At 35.3% G+C, this 19,487-nt stretch overlaps 1 protein-coding gene across 1 annotated transcript in view; it reads left to right on the forward strand.

Annotated features, from left to right (window-relative positions):
* The window catches only part of NRIP1 (nuclear receptor interacting protein 1), a 96,692-nt gene that overhangs the window by 18,575 nt on the left and 58,630 nt on the right, over window positions 1-19,487 (forward strand). Inside the window, exon 2 of the mRNA XM_011218709.3 lies at window positions 342-421. The gene's annotated coding sequence lies outside the window, so the exon portion shown is untranslated. The remainder of the gene's footprint in view (window positions 1-341; window positions 422-19,487) is intronic.

The following is a 19,487-nucleotide window of genomic DNA, read 5'->3' on the forward strand; positions in this document are numbered from 1 at the left end:
TCTGTATTGACTACCAAATAATCCTAATACCTTTCCTCTCAGAATTCCTCTTCATCACCATTAACATCTCACCTTGGGAATAGGTGATAGTGTTTCTGGAGTATAAAGAGAGTATATTTTGGTAAATAAATTTATAATGCAGTTTGGTCATCAGATATGGCCAACAGCTATGCCCAAGGAAAGCAAGTATGATGAAAAAGATTTTTTATCTTACATCTTTTTTGTTATTTTTTGAGATAATTTATTTTAGCCAGTATTTAAGATTCCATCATAAAACATGCCATTGAAGTTCTTCGAGATAAGATGCACTTGAAGTAATACTTATTTTTCTTGATTTTCAGGAAGTTTTTGGACTGTGAGCTATTTCAGAACTCTGTTCTCAGGACCCATTATTTTAAGTCAGGAGAAACACATCCAGAAGGTACTGTATTTTGTCTGTTGCTCCATTTTTTAAAATGTAGTTAAGCCTTTCCAATTATAGAAAGAATATTATGTTGCATTTTGTTATTATTTTTCTTTAAGTTTCAGATATTGATTAACTAGTTGTTTGATGTTTATAACAGAGGAGAGGGATATGTTTCAGTGTTGGTAATTCTGAATTTCGTGTAAGTTAGTAAAAGATATCTGTTTTGGGGGGGAGGCTGGGTAGCTCCCCCAGCTGGGTAAGTGTCCGGCTCTTGATTTCCACTGTGGTCATGATCTCAGGATCATGAGATCAAGCCCCGCATGGGGCTCCTCACTCAGTAGGGAGTCTGCCAGTGATTCTCTCTCTCGCTCTACACCCCTGCTCTCTTTCTCTCTCTAAAATAAATAAATAAATCTTGTTTAAAAATCTGCTTTAGATAGAAACAGTTTTGCCTATTTTAAGCATCTGAAGTATTTACATTTTACCTTTTCAGTACAGCACTATTTTAAAGAATGTTTTGATTTAAAAATATGATATTGAAGGCGCTTATTTATCTAAGACAGTATGGAATATACATTAAATAATCAGGCAGGCCTAAAGTCCTTCCTGCCTTTGACAACTCTACCTTCTAGTATAGGGATCAGCTGCCATCTGCATTCCTGCCAGTCTTTCATCAAGATCCATGGACACCTGACTCTGCCTCTGGCCGTCTACTAAGTTCCCTATCTGCATTATCACATGTGGTTCCATGGGTGTAGCATAATAATTCACCTGCTTGCAGAGCCCGAATCTCAGGACATGTGATGTATTACTAGGAAGGAAGGAAGAAACTTACTGTTTTGTGTTTTTGTCTTTTGCAACCCCAAGACCCCATATGGATGTACCAAATGATTTGACTAAGGTCAGTGGTGAACACAGTCTCCTTCAGCCTTATCTAAAGTTTCCTTCTTATTATCCACCTTTAAACCTCCCCTAAGTTTTGTGTTTTCCTTAAAATACTTGCCAGCTGTCTTGCTTGGAATAGAAAAATTTAATAAAACAATGTATTTGTTGAAGTTGGAGTGAATAAATCAGCTTCTTTGAAGCATATTTTCTTTATTAACTTGATATTTATTATTTGTATTCACATGAGATATCACAGAAATCAGTGTTATGGATTTTCTTAATCACTTGTCAAGCCATATGAATTTCTAGGATTGGATAAATTTACAGTCTTTTATGTTTCCATAGCACAGTGTATTGAACTTTTAAAGTAGTAACTTTCTATGTTGAAAATTCTTCACTATTGGCAAAGTAGCATTTTTCTCTTTTCTCTTGTCAGTTATGAGAGGGAGGGTGAAAGTGAATAAGAAATTTAAATAAGCATATTAGGACTTAAATAAAAGAAATTATAAGTGAACCCCAAATACTAACTTTAATTTTGACTATGCATATTTTACCAGTGAAAGAAATGATATGATCAGAAACTCTGGATTTTGTGAAATTCAAAGTTACCTTTTTATTTTGGGGGGGGTTTACTGGTATTTTATTTATTTATTATTTTTAAATTTAATTTAATTTTATTATAATTCCAGTATAATTAATATAGGGTGTTATATTAGTTTCAGGTATACAGTGTAGTGATTCAGCAATTCCATACGTCACCCTGTGCTCATCACGAGTGCCCTCCTTAATCCACATCACTTATTTCACCCATTCCCCCATAAACTTCCCCTCTGGTAACCATCAGTTTGTTCTCTGTAGTTAAGAGTCTCTTTCTTGGCTTGTCCCTCTCTCTCTCTCTCTCTTTTTTCTCTGCTCGTTTGTTTCTTAAAGTCCACATATGAGTGAAATCATATGGTATTTGTCTTTCTCTGACTGACTTATTTCACTTACCATTATACTCTCTAGCTCATCCGTGCCATTGCAAATGGCAAGATTGCATTCTTTTTTATGGCTGAATAATATTCCATTACACACACACACACACACACACACATTCTGATTCTGTCTGTTCTGATATATATATATTGCTTATCTTCTTTATCCATTCACCAGTCGATTGACACTTAGGCTGCTTCCATAACTTGGCTGTTGTAAATAAGGCTGCTATAAATGTAAGGGTGCATATATCCCTTTGAATTAGGGTTTTTGTATTTTGGGGGTAGTGAGATTGCTGGATCATAGGGTAGGTCTATTTTGAACTTTCTGAGGGACCTCCATACTGTTTTCCACAGTGGCTGCACCATTTGCATTCCCACCAACAGTGAAAGAATGTTCCTTTTTCTCCACATCAGTCCCCAACACTTTTGGTTTCTTGTGTTGTTGATTTTAGCCATTCTGACAGGTGTGATGTGATGAATTTATTGTAGTTTTTTTTTTTTTAAGATTTTATTTATTTATTCGACAGAGATAGAGACAGCCAGCGAGAGAGGGAACACAAGCAGGGGGAGTGGGAGAGGAAGAAGCAGGCTCATAGCAGAGGAGCCTGATGTGGGGCTCGATCCCATAATGCCGGGACCACGCCCTGAGCCGAAGACAGACGCTTAACCGCTGTGCCACCCAGGAGCCCCAAATTTATTGTAGTTTTGATTTGCTTTTCCCTGCTGATGAGTAATGTTGAGCGTCTTTGCATGTGTGTGTTGGCCATTCGTATGTCTTCTTTGGGGAAATGTCTGTTCATTTCTTCTGCCCATTTTTAATTGGGTTATTTGTTTTTTGGATGTTGAGTTATATAGCTCTTTATGTTTTGGATGCTAACCCTTTAACAGATATGTCATTTGCAAATACTTTCTCCCATTCACTAGGTTGCCTTTTAGTTTTGTTGATTGTTTCCTTCACTGTGCAGTTTTTTTATTTTGATGTCCTAATAGTTTATTTTTGCTTCTATTTCTCTTGCTTCAGGAGACATATCTAGAAAAATAATGTCATGGCCGATGTCAGAGACCTTATTACCTATGCTTTCTTCTAGGATTTTTATAGTTTCAGGTCTCACATTTAGGTCTTTTAATCCATTTTGAGTGTATTTTTATGCCTGGTGTAAGAAAGTGGTCCAGTTTCATTGTTTTGCATGTAGCTGTCCAATTTTCCCAACACCATTTGTTGAAGAGACTGTCCTTTTCCCCTTGCATATTCTTGCCTCCTTTGTCAAGGATTAATTGACCATATAATTGTGGGTTTATTTCTGGACTCTCTATTCTGTTCCATTGATCTATGTGTCTTTTTGTGTTAGTACCGTGCTGTTTTGATTAGTACAGCTTTGTAATGTAACTTGAAGTGTGAATTTTAATACCTACAGCTGTACTTTTCTTATGCAAAATTGCTTTGGCTATTGGGGTCTTTTGTATAAATTTTAGGATTTTTGGGGGGCACCTGGGTCACTCAGTCAGTTAAGGCTCTGCCTTTGGCTCGGGTCATGATCTCAGGATCCTGGGATTGAGCCCCCACTGTGGGCTCTCTGCTCGGTAGGGAGCCTGCTTCTCCCACTGCCCCCCCACCCCGGCTCCTACTCTATCTCCCTCTCTCAAATAAAATCTTAAAAAAAAAATTAGGATTTTTTTTTTGTTCTAGTTCTGTGAAAAACACCATTGATATTTTGATAGGGATTGCATTAAATGTATAGATTGCTTGGGGTAATTTAGACATTTTAACAATATTTGTTCTTCTAATCCATGAGCATGGAAAGCTATCTTTTTAAATTGAAGATACAAACATTCGAATAGTTTACTAGTTATGCAGAGGATTACAATTTTAAAGTCATTATGAATTATCCATTTATGAAAGTTTATCATATAATTTCAAAATTAAGAGTATGATTGAATAAAGTTGAACTGGTTGCTATTTTTTATTAAAAAACTACAAATAAATTAAGTTTAGTTGTAGGATTAAGTAATCCAAACTAGGGATGTAAATTCAAAATAGGAATTCATTTTAAGTAATTCTCTTGAAACTAACTCATGATACTTAAGGCCCTCTAAAAAAAAAAAACAAAAAAACCCCAAAAACCAAAAAAACAACCTTTTATCAAGGTATAACTCCATGGAGTGAAACAGATACTCTTACTTGCTAGTTCAGTGATTTTTCTTTTTTTCTTTTTTTTTTTTTTTTTACATATGCATACCCTGCATAACTAATACCTTACCTCAGAAGGCTGTTTTCCTAGTCAGTACTGCCTCTCTTCAACAGAAACCAACTATGGCATTTTTTACCATGTGTCAGTTTTGTCTGTTTTTTGAACTTCATATGGTTGGAATCACGTAATGTGAACTCTTGTGTCAGAGTTTTTTGATCATCATTATGTCTCTAAGAGTCATCCATATGTGTCTTATTTGTCCTCCCCCAACTGTCTATATTCCATTGTTTGATAATACCACCGTTTATCCTTTCTACCGCAAATGGATATTGAACATCTTTCCAATTTGCGGCTACAAATAAGGCTGCCATGAATTTTTTTATATTTTTTGGTGGAAATAAGCATTCATTTCTGATGAGTGTATGCACTGGAGCAGAACTGCTGAATCGTGGAGTATATAGATGTCTGACGTTAGTATAATACATACTTGGAGTGCTTTTAAGGATATTTGGGAAATGTCAATTGGTTTATCTTTTCGTAATGATAGATCATACTGTGATATAGATTTATTTTTCTCCAATTTATGTAAACTCTAAAGTTTTTTTAGGAGGAATGAGATTTTCCCATCTATTAAAAATAAGTTGCCTGTTTTCTGATGCCATTATGGTATGTATTTGATTTATGAAACTTAGATCTATCCTAACCCTACTGAAGGAAAATAGGATGTAAAACCCACCTATATATACTTACTACTGTGGAAATACTGAAAATTGATTTAAATTAAATCATTTTATACGTGAGACTTTTATCTCCTTCTTGAATTTTGGGATACCTCTTGAATATCTAAAAGAATACATTCTTGAGTTACAAAAAACTTACCTTCGCATTTCTGATGAATATTTATTTCTACCTTTGTCTGTGTTATGTTAATCTTTTTGGTGATGTAAAGTGAAATTATTTATTCTAGGACATAAGCACTTGAGAAATTTTTGTCAGGTCTTTTTCTCAGTCTTTACTACATAGCAGTGCTATTCATTCAATAGTAGTATAATATAAGCTGCACATGTAATTTTAAATTTTCCAATGTAGGTAGTGCTACATGAGGAGGGACAAGTCTATTGCTAATACCACAAGGGGCTCTGGCCCAATGAGTGAGTCTGATAGTAATTCTTACTTCAAGTGTGTGTGTGCGTGTGTGTGTGTAAATACATATAAAAATACAATTAAAAATAAAAATTAAAAAAATAAAATAAAAATTAAAAAATTTTAAAAAGGCAAACTAGTCCCTTTTCAAGTGCTCCATAGCCACATGTGTCTAGTGGCTACCATATTGGACAGCACAGCTATAGAGTTACATCTTGGGTTTTTAAAAGACAAGGCTTTAGTCAAATTCATATCTAGTTAAAATTATCCTTTAGGGGTGCCTAGGTGGTGCATTTGGTTTACTGTCTGACTCGGTTTTGGCTCAGGTCGTGATCTCAGGCTCCTGAGATTGAGCCCCCCGTCGGGCTCCACATTCAGCATGCAGTCTGCTTCAGATTCTGTCTCCCTCTGCCTTTCCTGCTCATGCTCTCTCTCTAATATAAATAAATAAATCTTTAGAAAAAACTATCTTTTAAAATCCAATAGAAAGTTGCCGTGCCAGAAGCTAATATACCGTATTTGAGTGGGTCTCAGACTGCCTGTTTTTCCTTCATTGTTGGAATAAATAACATTTTCTTTGGTTGAACATCAGATAAAGCAATTAGCCAGTGTTTAGGGGACATGTATGAAAAATACATGTCTTTAAACTGTAAAATCAAAATCTGTAACAGATGAGTAACATCTTCCATCTTACTCTAGGTTATATGCTGGATAGAATTTTAATCTTTTTGTATGTTTCTTTTTTCCTTTTTTTTTTTTTAAGCATGGCTGGTTTAATTTGAATGTGATAACCTGAATGATGTAACTCCACTATCTCCTGCATAAAATAGGGCAGTTAAAAAAGTTTGTATGTATACATATAGATGTATCTATGACATTTCATTATTTAGGATATTTAAAGGTTACCTACATTTTGAGGGTTAATGTTTCTTTGTGTATATATTTGCCAAGTAGGATAAATCAAGAACTATATACTATCTCATATGAACTTAGGTCAGATTTTACTACCAAACTGGCTTGCTTTAAGGTTTTTTAGTGTTCAGAATGCAGATAAGGTACTATTGACCTTTGAATATGGTCATACATGGAGTTGTTGTGAGGGATAGCGCTCCTTGAGCAATACTTGCCGTAACGGTGTATGTTAGCTGTTATTTTGGGTTCTAGATCTGAGGTCACTGTTTTACAATCCTACTCACTAACTTCTTTTTTTAAATAGTACTTGCCTCTTCCTTTTTAAAAGAAATCAGCTTATTTTTTGACATCCAGTTCTAACAGTACATGTTATTGGCTACTTTTTAAAGACGAAAATCATCCCTCTGCTGGAAAGCCCTCATCTTGGTTGTAGTAAATTTAAAGTTCTTGTCTTTGCTGACCAGGCCATCACATCTTAACGAGGCCTCTCCTGGCGACCACTCCACTCTGAGTGGAGGCCTCCCCTCTTTCCTTTCTCCTCTTTTCTTTTTCCACAGCACTTATCACCTTTAAAACTACCATGACATTAATTTTTAAAATTACTGTTTATTGATTATTTTCCTCTTCTAAAATGAATACTCCCTGAAGACAGGAATCTTTCTATGTTGTGTTCATCACTAATATATCTGAAAGAACCAAGAATAATGGTGGGCTGCAGTTGGTACAGCTACTATAGAACAGTGTGGAGGGTCCTCAAAAAATTAAGAACTACCATCTGATCCAGTAATCCTGCTTCTGGGTATATATCCAAAGAAATTGAAGTCAGGATCTTGAAGAGCTGTCTGCACTCCTGTCTTCATTGCAGCTCTATTCACAGTAGCCAAGACATGAAAGCAACTCACATGTGCATCGACATGTGAATGCATCAAGAAAATGCAATATTTCCGTACCTTAAAAAAGAAGGAAATCCTGTCGTTTGTGACAAGATGGATGAACCTAAAGGACATTATCCTAAGTACAATAGTCTAGACAGAGGCACAAATACTATGTGATCTCACTTCTGTGAGGAACCCAAAAAGTCAAACTCATAAAAGCAGAGAATACAATGGTGGTTACCAGGAATTGGGAGGAGTAAGAAACTGAGGTTTTGGTCAAAAGTTATAAACTTTAAATTATGCAAGAGGAATAAATCCTAGAGATCTGCTGTATAGCCCAGTACCTATAGCTAGCAATACTGTATTTTATACTTAAAAATTTGCTAAAAGGTAGGCCTTTTGTTAAGTGTTCTCATCCCACAAAAAAATAAAGAGGCAGGAGGAAACTTCTGAAGGTGTTGGATATATTTATGGTATTGACTATGGCAGTGGTTTCACGAGTGTGTACTTACTTCCAAACTCTTCAAGTTGTACAGCATTTTGTATATCAATTATACCTTTAAAATTTATTGTTGTTTGATGATAGGCATTTAAAAGGAGCTCATAAGCGGCGCCCGGGTGGCTCAGTCGGTTAAGCATCTGCCTTCAGCTCAGGTCATGATCTCAGGGTGCTGGGATCAGTCAAGGCCCGCATCAGGCTCTCTGCTCAGGGGGGAGCCTGCTTCTCTCTCTCCCTCTGCCTCTCCCCCTGCTTGTGCTCTCTCTCTCTGTCAAACAAATAAATAAAATCTTAAAAAAAAATATATATATATATATATATTTCTTGAATGCATGGAGAAGCTATTCACTTTTTTTCCACTCCTGGAAATTTGCCTTTAGGAATTTTCTGGGGGGCAGGGAATATTTAAAACAAGAGAAAACAAAGATCTTTAGTTGTATATATAATAATACATTTTGATAATTTGAATTAGTAGAAATAGTTTATTCATCAAACTGATATGTATATACCTGTGAAAAATAACATGTAAATATGAGGTTTCAAAAAAATAGGGTTTATTATTATGGGCAGGTAATTTATCTTTTGGGTTTTATATCTGTATTTTTCCATTTGGGTCATAAAAATAATGTTGGTAATCAGAGAAATATATTTATAAGATACTTCTTTCATTCTTGTGAAATATAGAGACACACGTTGTATTTTGGTATGTTAAAATTAGCATGAATCAAACATCGATAGTTTTTAAGAAATAATTTACATGTGGTAAAGTACAAATTGCCTTTCATTTTAGTTGATATTTTCTAATTGTAGTTTTTAAAGTTTTATTTTTAGGTCACCTACAATAAATGTTTTTAAAATAGTACAAAGATGTGATTAAAGACATATTAAGAAATGGTATATGCTACCTTAGAATACATAGAAAGGAGTTGTTATAAATGGTTTTTCCAAAATGGTGAATGGTATGGTATGTGATTATGTCTCTATAAAGCTGTAAAAAATGTAAAAAAAATAAATAAAAAGATAAATGGTTTTTCCAAAGTAGAATAGGTAATTTTATGGGATAATTTAAGCAAAGTTTTTCCTGCAGGTCTGTTTACAAGTGTTTGGTTTAATTTTATGCCTTTATGTATCAACACATGATATATATGACTATTTCAATAATCATTCTCATGAGAACAGGAAGAACTGTAAGTTTGGTTAATTTCTTTCTCTTTCCACTGCCGTCTTCCAAATTCAGGCATTCGTACGTCATGCTCGTTAGCCAATTGCTGCGGTCTCTTTCTAACTGGTCTTTTTGCCTTTTCATTTTTATTTTTCAACCCATTCTACACACCATAGGACAGTAAGCCTTTCTGAAGAAAGTGTTATTACTCTGAACAAAGGCCTTTGCCTAACAAGGTAAAGGCCAAGTCCTATTTTTATCTGGCTCCTACTTATCCCAGCATCATATTCCGTTTGCCTCACCCTCAAAGACGTTAACTGCACATTTCTTATGCCGCCACACGGGTTGTGCCATCTTTATCACAGGTGTCTTATGAACCCTGTTCATTTTCTTTGACCAAAATGCTACCTGTTCTGTGATTTGAATAATCACGCTGAAGTGCCCACTTCCATTCTTCCTTCGTAGTTGATGAGTACCACACACTGCATTTATTTTATTCATCTCCTCTGCAAAATTGTAAATGTCTAAAGGGAAGGGGTCATATTTTTTATAAATCTGTGATTTGTAAAGCACCCAGCTTCAAGCCTTACGTGTATAGGGTGATAAATCAAAACGTCGATGAGACAGCAACTCCAGGATATATTCTGGAGCTTTAGAAACAATTAAGAAAAGGATACAAATTCATCCTGTACTGTTGTTGCACAAGTTAAGCTTAGGGTGCCATAATTTTTACATGTGGTTCGTGTGAAGATTTTACATGTGGTTAAAAATTTGTAGGTTCCAAAGTGTGAGCTAAGCATTTCTGGTAGTTCTCAAACTGTGTTTTGTGGACTATGTAAATTTCTTTGTCTTCATGTAAAATATATAGGGTGTTGTTTTAATGTTCCTTACCTGACTAATGACAAGATTGATTTAATATGTTAGCTGAATGTTTACTGTAATAAGTCTCTCTACAATTCATCTGAAACAAGAAAGAAAATAGAGATGCCTTTGGTGAGAGTAATAAATTACCTGTATGGAATGCAACAATGTGAGAGATGAATGAATTTGAAGTTTTGTTAACAACTTTCCAAAATTGATCCTTAATTCGTCATATTGAATTACATGGAGTAAAATACAGTTTTTGAAGGGCATCATCTCACAGATTTCCATAAATTTCTCAAAGGTGACCCCATCCCTGTCAATTCTATTTCCTAGGAGTATTTAAAATTAAATAGCTTACCAGGCTAGTGGACGTCCTAAACGGGACTGAATCAGGATGATGAATTTTTTTTTTTTTAATTGGGGTATAGTTCTGGTGCTAAGAACAGCATCTAGGAATGGAGTAAGTTTCTGATTTTCAGAAATTTTTTTTTCTCTCAAAAACAAAATCTGGATATCATGTATACCTGGGTTATAGCTTGTAGAATTAGTTCAAAGAAAGAGTTAGGTTGAGGTTCACGGAGGAAACAGTTTTATAGAACCAGCATCTTGAACCATGAATACGGCCATCATCCATAGACCCTGAAAATGTGGGCCCAGGTGGTCTTGTGTGTTTAAATACTCAGATGTTGGTGATGCAAATTGGTAACAGAGATTGAATTTGTAAGGAGGAGGCAGTGATTGTGGTTTCTAAGTCTTCCTTACTCATGACAAAATACGATATGCAATTTGGATACTATTCTTTTGGCGACTAAATAGGTTTGAGAAGTTAACCTTATAGGCCACCCAGATATATTTTAGATGGTTAGTATACAGAGCCCTTATTTATTACCTAGGTCATAATAGAAAATATTTAGCCTACTTAAAAATGGTATGTAAAAATTTGATCCTTCGGTTTTTTATATTACAGACAAAAATCTTGAAAGAAAGTCTAAGTGTTTATCCTAACAGAAATGGATATAACCTGAACCTGACAGTGAATGTTATTAATGTTACTTTGACAAGTGTATTAAAAATATGTGCACAGAGTTTGTATTAATACTGAGTTCATGCTAATATGCTATTTTTACAGTAATTTCAGTAAATAAGAAATGGATAAATAACACTTTCGTTTTATTTAAGTACTTCCATGGATTTCTGTTAAGGGTGAACAGTATTTATTGGAAAGTCACATATAATTTAAACCTAGTCTGGTGACCACAGAATGCTATTTTCTTAGCTTTTAAGTCTTTTGCAATAATGTAACCTGAGAGAAAACAGAAGTAGTTGTTTCTTTGTTTTATATATTTATAAAACCAAAGGATATACAGTTCACCCTTGAACAACACGGAGGTTAAGAGTACCAATCCCTGGCAGAATCGAAAATCTGTGTGTAATTTTGAGTTCCCCAAAACTTAACTACCAATAGCCTACTATTTACTGGAAGCCTTACTGATAACATGAACAGTCCTATGTATTACATACTGTAGTTTTATAATAATACTTTTTTCTATTTTTTGGGGGGGGTATTTCTAGGCTGCATGGTTCATCTGGTTTTTCAAATTGTTGTAAGTCTCCAAAAAATTTTCCAGTATGTTTATTGAAAGATAGTGGACCTACACAGTTCAAACCCATGTTGTTCAATTGCATTTCTTTTACTCCTTGTGTAGATACCAAGAGTAGTCCTGTCATGCCACAGTTTAATACAGTGACATGAAAATGCTGGTTTAGAGTCATCAGATTGATATTTGAACTATAGCTCACCAAACAGAATGTTTAACCTGAGCCTCAGTTCCCTACTGTAAAATGAGGACATAACCTACATCAAAGGAATATTATGCAAAGTAAATGAGGAAATAAAGTTTGTTGTCACCAGTGTAATGTTCTAGAAAGAAAATGTTTTATTGGCAATATTGTTAATTCTATATATTCCAAAAGAACTAAAATAGGTTTTTGGATGACTGCTGTTTTACTCAGTAGCACACCCTTCTAAATTAGGATCTCTCTTCCACACATTATGCATTTTTCTTTTTTGCTTCTATTCCACTTGAAGAGTTTTCACAAACCCTGATCCACGCTTTTGAACTCCTTTCAAGTTTGAACCAGTTACCATCTGCCACCTACTGACCCAGTTCTCTCTACTTCCTTCAACTGTGCTCTCCCCATACACACTTGCTTATTTTTGTTTGGTGATTAAATTGGCCTTCCTTTGATTTTTTCCCAAAGATCTAGATTAATACAGGTTACAGACAGCAGCTTCTGAATGTGTTTGAACTATAAAGCAAGGTACAGAGGAGCCAGTAAGTGTTAATACTCTTTTTCCCCCCTAAGGAAGACCATTGTCAGAGAAAACAATTGGTGAAACCCCAAATGGACTTGCTTTTTCTCTCATTGTATAGTACTTAGGGATTTTTAAAGTGATTTCTGCTTACATATCCAGGTTAAAAAAGTTTTCAGTATAAAGTATGAGTTTGTAAAGTGACTCACCACATATGCAAGTACTTCAAAATGCATGTCCTTAACTACTGTTTGAATTTTTATAGGTTTGTAGTTTTGCTGACTCGAGGGAAATAAAAGGCCTAGTGCCAGTTTTTACTGGGTCAAGATTTATTTTAAAGTATCAACATTTCCTTAGTGTTTTGATACTTACAAAAGTCTTAGAGATTTTCCTACAAAAAGACTTGGGGCACCTGGGTGGCTCAGTCATTAAGCGTCTGCCTTCGGCTCAGGGTGTGATCCTGGTGTTACGGGATTGAGCCCCACATCAGGCTCCTCCACTGGGAGCCTGCTTCTTCCTCTCCCACTCCCCGTGCTTGTGTTCCCTCTCTCTCTGGCTGTCTCTTTCTCTGTCAAATAAAAAAANTAAATACTTAAAAAAAAAAAAAAAAAAAAGACTTAACAGACTTTATTCCAGTAAGGAAAATTCAGGATGCTTTTGCCATCATAGTAGGAAAAGCAATATATTTGGTGAGTTTGTTTGTAGAAATTGCCAGAAGCCAGACTATCCTAGAGAAGTATTTTTGTTTAAAGAGGAAAGGACTAGTAATTACATTTGTACAGTTCCAGGTACAGAAAATTTGACCTGTAATTTAAAAACAGACTGTTAGTCTCTCATGAAATGATCAGGAGATGGGCGACCAAGGCAATTGGTCTGACACTGTGGAGGCTTCATTCAGGAGTGGTTTGTGCCATGCATTATAGGAGCACACAGAGCTGAATTTGAATCCCGGGTCTACCCTTACCTGTTGTATGACTTTGGGCAAGTCAGCCCTCTGCTCTGAGCCTTCGTTTCTTCATCTGTAAAGTTGAATAGTATCTATTTTATAGATAATGATAAAGTGAGATAATATATGACTTAGTACGATTGTAAAATACTGGCATTTATTTGCCATCTAGTTAATAAAAGGTAATTATAATGGCTGGGAATTAACCCTCCAAATAGTAGTTTTAAAAGCTTGCATTCCTAAAGAGTACACTTCTAGGGCTCCTGAGTGGCTCAGTCAGTTAAGTGTCTGATTCTTAATTGTGGCTCAGGTCATGATCTCAGAGTCATGAGATCGGGCCCCTCATGGGGCTCTCTGGCTTAGTGTGCAGTCTCTTCCTGAGATTCTCTGCCTCTCCCTCTGCCCTTCCCTCTACCACATGCATGTGCCCGTGCTCTCTCTCTCATCTCAAATAAATAAATAAATAAAATGTAAAAAAAAAAAGAGTACACTTACCACGATGAGCACTGAGTAATGTACAGAATTGTTGAATCACTATATTGTACACCTGAAACTAATGTAACACTGTGCTAACTATACTGGAATTAAAAAACTTAGTTAAAAAAACTTGCATTCCATGTTGAGAGTCATTAAAGTATAAAATATATTTGAGATTTCTTTAAAATCTTTAGGAAACCACATTAGAGTCAAAGCAGTGTTTATAACTAATGGATTGAATTTGACAAGGATTGAGACACTGGTGTGGTGTTTTGAACAAGTCTGAATCCTAACTCTGCCACCTCCTTTGTTGACTTTAGATGATTAGATGACTGATCATCTTACCTCCTAAAGCTCAGTGTTCTCATCTGTAAAATGGGGATAACTTTATAGGGTTGTTTTGAGTACTGAAAGAATGAAACCATAGAAAGCGCTTAATGTCATTCTTGGCACAGTAAGTTCTATTTATTCTTGTTAGTCCATAGACAACCTTTTGGACATGGCCTTGAGTACATGTGAGAAATATAGCCTGAATTTTTTTGGATGTAGTAGTTAATGTTGGAATTTTGGAATTAATGCCTTTTTTTCCCATTTGTATAATGTTTATCTAGTTGACTTAAATTAAGAATAAAATACTAAAATATTTTGCATCTCTTGTAGTTCAAATAGCTCTTAATTTATATTTAGAAAAACACATTTTTACATATCATCTGCTATGGCCTGAATGTTTATTTTCCTGTCAAAATTCATATGTTGAAATCCTAACCCCCAAGGAGATGGTATTAGGAGGTGGAACCTTTAGGAGGTGATTAGATCATGAAGGTGGAGCCCTCACAGTGGGATGAGTTTCCATATAAAAAAGGCCTGAGAGAGATCCCTTTCCCTTTCTGCCATCTTTGGTATAGTGAAAAGATGGCCATCTATGAACCAGAAAGCTAGATTCTCCCTGGATACTGTACCTACATTTACCAGGATCCTAGACTTACCAGCCACCAAAACTGTGAGAAATAAATTTTTGTTGTTTATAAGCCACCCAGTCCATGGTATTCTGTTACAGCAGCCTGGATGGACTAAGACAGCATCCATTTTTTGAACAATCTTATGGCTGTGTACTTTTAATCCCGTCTTTATTCTTGTTTCTGCTTTCCTTCTTGCTTCGTTGCCTGAGAGTGACCCAGGGAGAAGCAGGGAAAGCAGGAAGAGGCTGGATTGTCAATAGATGATCAGATGTACTCAGATATGCTCTTAGGACTAAAGACCTCAGTTAAATTGACTCATGAATACTTTTTGAAGTATTAGCAATAGAGTAATTTTTATTGCTTTTTTACTATTGTAGAATATGCTGAGAAGGTTTTAAAGGAAATCTCTACTTTTCCCACCATCCTTCAATAATTTTTTTCAGAGCCATAATTCATCCAGTAATTTTTCAAAGTGACAGCTAATAAAAGATTGGTAATTAGTTACCATATATTGCAGGTATTATATTAAGTATAGAGTTAAGTTTATCCTATATAAAGTTAATTTTTTGTATCTTCTCTTTGGTGCCCATTATGTTTAAAGGAAGTTATTTAATGGTATAGGGATTTTACATTTGTGGGAATTTTCTAAGTTTATAAGACTTTAATGAGGAGACACTATAGTTTGGTAGGTTCTAACAGTGAGAACTTGAAGAGTTAGAGTTTTGGGTAGATAAAGTTTTGGCTTTGTTACTGGCTAATGGTTTGGCTTTGAGTTAAGACCAAAACCTGATGACTATTAGCCCTTGGACTCAAACCATTACTGAGTCATAAGATCCCCCTTCCCTTCAAATCTGGAATTACTTCAAGAATGAAAGGGAGCATCTGAGATGAATGAAGGTGTCGCCCCAACTGCCTGCCGGTGTGTGTACACACACATACACAGGAAGTGTGATTATTTATGTTTAATTCATCATATCCTGATTTTGTGTGGGCTTGAGGCCTCCCACATCCCTCCTTACCACCTAACTTCCTGTCTCACTCCTTCCCTTTCTTCCTTCCTTTGGGTAAGTACTGATAGTTCTGCATATCCTGGTTAGGCAGAGAGTGGTTTAGAGCACAATTTACTATTTAGTTATTTCAAAGCTCTATATTTGGATTGCCTTTGTTTTGGTCATATGTTTCTTTTCAACTCTTAATTAAGAACACACTGTTTATAAATTAATTCCTGTAAGAAAATATGACTCATATTGAGAGATCTTGTTTTGTCATATGACATGTTCAGTAGGCATGCAGCATAAAAAAGGGGAAAAACACCTGACATCCGTCTCCATCTTGATTAACACATTGCAGGAAACTGTGACTATTTAAAAGTTTTTTTCTGCATTAATTAAAATATAAGTAATTAGACCTTACTTAAAATAACTTAAACAATGAGGGATAAATATCCTACCCAACATGAAGTTTAGAGTACAGGTAGCTAATTAATTGTCATAATGGTGTTATCAGGAACCCACATGTTATTTTCCATTTTTCTACTCTGTTGTCTTGAGTGTTTTGGCAATCTTTGGTTACAAGGTGGACATTTTTCCGTGCACCTTTTTTTTTAAGTGAGAAAAACATTTCCTAGTAAACTTCTTTGGCTGTAATTGCGTCACATGCCTATGCCTAAACCCCTGATTAGCAGAGTAAATTACTTGTCATAGTGGCTTGACCTAATCAGGATTCACCTCCTAAGAGGAAGACAGTGAGTGTTCTGCCAGCAAGTGAGAAGGGGGAGGCGTGTCTTTGAGAGGGCTCCCGAAGTGGACGACACAGCTAGGAAAGGTCACAGTTTTGTTAATTTCTGCAAGCTTCCTTGGGGGATCACAAAATATAGACAGGCATGCCTTGATTCATTTGATATATGTTTATTATCTACTGTTTTCTAGTTATTCTCTGTCCTAAGGATAGAGCAGTCACCAAAAAGGGGAAAAATTCCTGCCCCCTTGAAGCTTACATTCTATTGATGAAACAAACAGTATACAACAGTACAACTTCCTGATATCTTATGAACAGTGCAAAGTAAAAACTGAAGCAGAGAAGGGAGCATGGGAAGGTCTGGGGCAGAGGTGTATGAAATTTTAGATTATGTCCAGGGAATGTCTCACCCAGAAGATGACTTAAATAAAGGCTGAGTTGATGTGATACATACAACTCTCTGGGAAGAAGAATATTCTAGTCAAAGGCCCCGTGGGGACATGAGGGAGAGTCACAGGAAGTGAGGTCAGAGTGGGGAACCACTAGACAGTTTTGAACAAAGGGGTGACACAATAAAACGTGTTCACAGAATCACTTTGGCAGTTGTGTTAAGTAGACCAAAGGGCATTAGAAGCAGAAGTGGGAAAACCAGTCAGGAAGCTCTTGTAATAATCCAGGAGAGGTGATGGTGATTTGAATGGGGGCATTGAGAAGTAGTTGGATTCTAGATATTTCCAAGGCAAAGCCTGTGGAATTTGCTGACAAATTGGATGTGGCCTGTGAGAAGAGGAGAGGCATCTAATATAGTAGCCAGGTTTTTAGCCTGAACAATTAGAATGGAGTTGATATTATCTGCAATGAGGAAGAACAGGGACTCAGTTATTGACATGTTTAATCTGAGATGTCAGATAAACAATTTATAGATGTCAGATGGAGATATCAGATAAACTTTTGGATATATACATATTTCCTGAAGATGGATCAATATATATATTTTAAAAGAATGACATTGGTCATTAATAATAGGGAATGGCTTTTAAAAGAATATAAATTAAAAAAAACAATTAGGAGAGAATAGGAAACGGAGAAATAAATGTATATGGGGAGGGATATTTTACGTTTTGTTGAACAAATACAGGGAAATATTGGAGGTAGGTTTAAATAGACTAATGAAAGAAACATTTATACACTCAGCATTTCTTTAGTGCCCACTATATTGTAGCTTCAGAAATTGCATAGGAAATACATTTATTCTTTCAATCAGCACCTGATTCCTGAAGCCCCAGCCTTCGTCAAAAATATACATAAAAAGTGAAATGTACCGCAAGGACCAATGGTGTGGGTTTAGTTTTCGTTCGTTCCCTTGATAACATGATGCAACAATTCCTCTAAAGGATGTCTGTTGTTAACCAAGAGGCTGTTGTTTCCCCCCAACTTCTTCAGTATTACGCAGCTTAGAGTTAAGACTCGGGCGTGATATTCAGTAGTGATCCAAGCCAAGAAACACACACACACACTATATATATATGTTTCGGGATGAGTGCCTTTCTTTTAAAGAAGAATTAGTCCAAAATGCCTTTTAACCAGATTATTAAATTTGTTTGCATTTAACAAGGATGTGGCACATAGCTAAAATTTTCAGTCTGTATCACATAAAACGCTGAGAAGCATCTTATAAAGTACCTTTTGTATTATAGGTACTCAATAAATATTTAGATGGAAAATTTGATTTAGATCATCATTAACGTTTCTAACTTATTTTTAAACTTTTAAAAATACTATGATGCATGAAGTAAGTGTTGCTTGATAATATGTGCCTTACCTATAATGCAAGGTTGTTGAGAAAATTGAATTACTGTGGGTTTTGTCAGATAAAACTATTGTGTAATAAATATAAGGGATTGTTTATTGGGCAAAGAAATTTTGTTCTTGAAGATGGGTTAGGTTTTCTCATCACACTTTTGGCCAGTCAGGGTGAGTATATGACCACTAGCCTATATGACCAATGAGGGGAAATGCTTATAATTAGAAAGGAAATACTGTTTGGGCAGACCCTGAAGTATATTAAATTACTTCAGTTTGCCTATTTCTCCTGTTAAGTAATTTTTGCAAAATGACCATCTCCCATGAGAGAGTTCTGCAAATTTGCAGTAATTAAGCAAGCATTTATGCTAGTTTTGAGACCAAATTGATGGTAGATATGAATTAGCCTTATTCTTTGGTTGACCAAGCTCTAAGTTTTTATCTACAAGTCTGCCTTCCAGTTCTATGGAGTCTATATCTTGCCTTTGCTTTTGTTTTTGAAGAGGAGATTTAGGAAAATCTGTTACCCAGCAATTAGCATTTGTTCATGTGTGCGAATTAAGATGCTTACCTAAACAATATTCTTGTCGAAGTAAAATTCTATTTTGCTAAAACGTGGCGGCTTATTTTTTATTATGCAAGCAGGAATATATATTATAAAGTGTAATATTAAGATGATCTAGCAAGAATCCACCAACCAACGTGGAACCAGAATTTTACTGATAAAGTATGTGTCTGTCAGCATATGCCTCTTCTTGCCTGTAGCGCTGCCCTACTACCCTCCGTGACCCCCAGTCACTCTTCAATTTTGTGTTTGTCATTTACTTTTTAATAATACTGCTTTTATCACATGGATCTTTAAGTAATATGCTGTTCAATTTTACTTTTTTGTAAAGTTTTTTAAAAATGGTAGCGTTCTGCATAAAGTCTTCTGAGACTTGCTTTTTTTGTTCATAGTGGTTTTTTGAAATTTATTTATTATTGTATGTAGTTTGTAGTTCATTTATTTCACTGCTGAGTAATACTTCATTGTATGAATTTATTTATTTTCCTATTGGTAGATACCTGGATTATGTTGCTGTTGGGTATTTTTGTTTGCTTTTTTATTTTTTATATCTATATTGAAGTTGGTATATGTGTACATTGATACAGATATATTTTTGCTATTACAAGCACTGCTAATGTCTGCATTCTTTTATTTGTGTTCTGGTGCATACGTGTAAGACTCTAGAATATATACGTTAGAGTAGAAGTGTAGAGAATTATGAGTATTATATGAGTATATTAATCAATTATACAAATTAGTGCTGATTGTTTTCCAAGATCATTGGACCAGTTT

This window comes from Ailuropoda melanoleuca, chromosome 1, assembly GCF_002007445.2.
Source record: "Ailuropoda melanoleuca isolate Jingjing chromosome 1, ASM200744v2, whole genome shotgun sequence".
NCBI lineage: Eukaryota > Metazoa > Chordata > Mammalia > Carnivora > Ursidae > Ailuropoda > Ailuropoda melanoleuca.